This window comes from Carassius auratus, chromosome 23 (assembly GCF_003368295.1).
Source record: "Carassius auratus strain Wakin chromosome 23, ASM336829v1, whole genome shotgun sequence".
Taxonomy (NCBI): Eukaryota; Metazoa; Chordata; class Actinopteri; order Cypriniformes; family Cyprinidae; genus Carassius; species Carassius auratus.
The window spans coordinates 19,357,637-19,361,309 of record NC_039265.1 but is presented as its reverse complement, the minus strand read 5'-3'; the positions used below and the strand labels follow the sequence as shown (position 1 = coordinate 19,361,309).

At 35.0% G+C, this 3,673-nt stretch overlaps 1 long non-coding RNA gene across 2 annotated transcripts; it reads left to right on the top strand.

Moving 5' to 3' along the window:
* The first annotated feature begins 1,071 nt into the window (after positions 1 to 1,071).
* LOC113041705 (uncharacterized) lies at positions 1,072 to 3,173 on the top strand. Of its 2 annotated transcripts, none has more exons than XR_003275436.1 (4): positions 1,072 to 1,143; positions 1,500 to 1,632; positions 1,994 to 2,160; positions 2,732 to 3,173. It is a non-coding gene; the product is annotated as an uncharacterized LOC113041705 (long non-coding RNA). The 2 variants fall into 2 exon arrangements; XR_003275435.1 differs by lacking the exon at positions 1,072 to 1,143 and adding an exon at positions 1,185 to 1,361.
* Positions 3,174 to 3,673: the final 500 nt, after the last annotated feature.

The following is a 3,673-nucleotide window of genomic DNA, read 5'->3' as shown; positions in this document are numbered from 1 at the left end:
TCAGAAGGCCGTGATCATCCATCCAAATGGTTGATCACCCACAAATATACAAGAGAAGACTCCAGATCCAATCCCAGAATTCCTGCTCACCTGTAATCGGAAGTCTACTGGACGAAAGCGGCAACGCTGCGATATTTCCTGATTAATATTTTCAGGTAAGACTATTAAAATGATAAAACTGAGCATTTAAACTGTAATGGAAAACAATACGTACACTCGTATTGCGTGTCATGATTGTTGACATGAGATAACCGTATTGCGATGTGTCTGCAAACGTGATCGCTAGACAATATTACGTTATTAGCGTGTCGTTATGTTAACGTTGCATGCTTTATGTGACCATTAAAGTTGCTAATATGAGTGTGTATTTACGTCTGAAGCTAATGGGGGAATTAAGTTTCTAGTTAAACTGTCAACATGACTTTTGCTATTGTGTATGCTCGATAACTCCTCACTGAAGCCAGATCATAGGCTTAATGTAACCCATATCGACTTGAGAGAAATATTAAACACAAGACGTATTTTACGGCAGTTTGGAAACCTTGGGATCTTGGCTAGAGTGTAAAATAAAGTTCTGTGCGTTTGGATTTATCTATCTGTCTGTCTGTCTGTCTGTCTGTCTCTCTCTCTCTTTCTCTCTCACTCTCTAAAGCTTGCTAGCTGTGTATATATTTATAATATATATATATATATATATATATATATATATATATATATATATATATATATATATATATATATATATATATATATATATATATATATATATATATATATATATAGCTATCTAACTTGAACTTGAAAAATAAAACCCAAAGGTCTGTCTGTCTGTTTAGCTGTCTGTCTGCCTGTGTTACATTAATGTCTCTTTACCTAACTTTTTTGTCTCCCTTTACAGCATACATTTCCAGCTGGTTGCAAGGACTTCTGTGGCAAGTTTGTTTTATTACTTTATTACTTTTATTACTATGTCTTTGTTGAACTATCCAAAATTTGGTTTTGGGCTGTTTAGAATTTATTGTTCACAAATCTGTCTTGGGCAAGTTTCTCTCTGTTTATGTTTTAGGTTGAAGATGGCCGAGAGATGTAAGCCTTAACAGTTGCTGATCTAGAAGCATTAGGCAAGATTGTCTGAGAACGATGGTATGATCTGCAACACTGTCTTTTTTTTTATTACTGATTTATTACTGACTATCTATTTCTTTATTTGTTGTTATGCAACAAGAGAGAACTCCCATTAATGGGAATCAAAAGGAAACCCTGAAATCATTTTTTAAGGATGGAATGACATGAGTTGTTTCAGAATTAATACCAAGAGCTGCATCAGCTACTGGTTTGGACACCGGTGTCGTAGAAATAAGGTTTACTTTTGTGCCACACTAACAAACATCATGTCAAATAAATATATCATTCTGCTGCACTGCTTGTATAAATTATGTGTTTTGTTAACATTCGGTTTAATTGGTGTAATACCCTTTCGCAATTTTTTTGTTTTTCAGAACTGGATTGGTAATTACAAAAGATCACAAATGACCAATGCTTCGTCTGAGCCCTGGTCATCAAAGGCCAAAGTTCACATTAGAGAGCTGTCGCCTTACAATCTTTTTTGTTGGGACATATTCAAAAACAAAGGTGAGAAACAAAATTTAAAGACTGTTTTTATTTTTTTTATACTAAATTGTTTCTTTTCATACATGATGGCCTTTTTGACATAAGGTTTATGAGTGTCATGAAGCATCATGAAACAGATTTTCATGATCGTATTTGGGAAGTACTTCACTCACACAAATTGCATTCATCAGTTTAAGAATGCTGAGTGTATTGAAAAGAATCATCAGGGCATCTACTTTACACCTTATCTTGTTTTTACAGAGTTGTTACAGATAAATGGTTTTCACAACCCAAGTACTGATTGTCGTTGTATGAATTTACTTTAAAAAGGAGATGCTGACTCTAATGCGTTAAGTTTTCTGTGCATCTATTTTTTCTTCAGGCACAATGAATGATATTAAGGGCAGGTGCGCCACATTGGGGGAAGATGCAAAGCAAAAATAAATTCAAGAGGCAGCAGCACTGAGGGCACATGGGCAGGCACAGGACCTAAACCCTGAGATGAGGGATGCCCGAATTACAATGCACTTAAAGAAGCTGAAGTTAGAGGTTTGGAAACAGGATTCATTTGCTAAGCGTTAGTGGTATTCTTAAAGTATTAGATGGAAGGATGATCAGCAGCAATTGTGGCGTGAGCAAAACATTGTGTTAGAAAACTGGATAGTTTATCTCTAGTTTTTATCATAATTTCAAATTAGTTTGTTACAAAAATATTCCAAGGCTATCAACATCAAATATTCTCACATTGAAGAAATTGTCAAAGACTCATACCACCATCTCAAACTGGAAGCAGCTGAAGAACAAAGTGGTCATGAGATTTCTTAAATTAAAATTTAGTTACCCCTCTGTTTCAGGTTTGATTTACATCCATTTCTGAAACGAAAAACCCAGAGTTTTCCTAAAGCCGCTTTCTGAAATGGAACCCAGGAAAACCTGCTTTTATCTTATGATTGATTATCAGCAAGATCTGAGATCAATTGATGTGCAATACCCACATATTCCTTTGGCAACAGTTAAAAATGAACACGCTGCCTTTGAGATGTTGCTTTAAATATAGTGATGAGTATGATTTAAACTAACTGGCTTGACTTTCAAAATATTTGTGTTTTTCCTTTGGTAGATGGAGGCAATTTGTGCTGTGTCTGCTGCGTCCATTTTTATGATAAGAAGAAGAATGCAAGAAAGAAGTGGCGTTCATGGTCTCAGTGCACAGTGTGCCAATCATGGTCACACACAGGACGTGGCTTTAAAAAGAACATGTGCGTTCACTGCCAGGGTCAAGACACCATGCAAACACCCTGAAGATGTATCTTGTTCCTTGTTTGGGTTGTTTTTACTGTGTTGACGGCCCCCAACCCATCCATACAAACACACACACACAATACATACATATGCTGCAAATTTATTGTAATGACCACACTTCACACGTAAGAAGAAAATTGTGATCTTTTTGTTATTTTCATTCACCCCAATTTTTATTTATTGTTGTTTGTTGGCACCATCAATGTGTTCTCCTTTATACAGGACTTATGTGGGGACCAATAAAGTTATATTGTACTGAATTGAGTCTACATGTTTTTTTTTATATATATATATATATATATATATATACACCTGTTTCATCATTGGTTCAGTAGGGCTGGGTTTTAGCAAGGACCTCACCATAATATTCACAACAGTGGGTCAGAGTATGACTTCATGTTATGATTAGATGCTTCACATAACTTTACATTTTTTCACAGTTTTGCTGTCACTAGGAGATGCTTGGCACAAAAAAATATATTGAAAAGATGGTTACTGGTACTTGTAGAAACTTTGGTATACAGCTGAACACTACAATTTATTTTAAATTTAAATGGTTTCTATGGCATTGCTTACTTCCACTCTGAAGTATTTTCTTCACAATTACTGTTACGCTTTTATTTTAATGATAAACATTTAAGAGAAAATGTGAAGGGTATCATTTTATCTGTGTTAAGGATATCAATCGTTTCTCCTTGGATTCAGATAAATAAAGTTTATTGTCAGTTTATGTGAGGGAGGACTGGTGTGTTCCACTTTT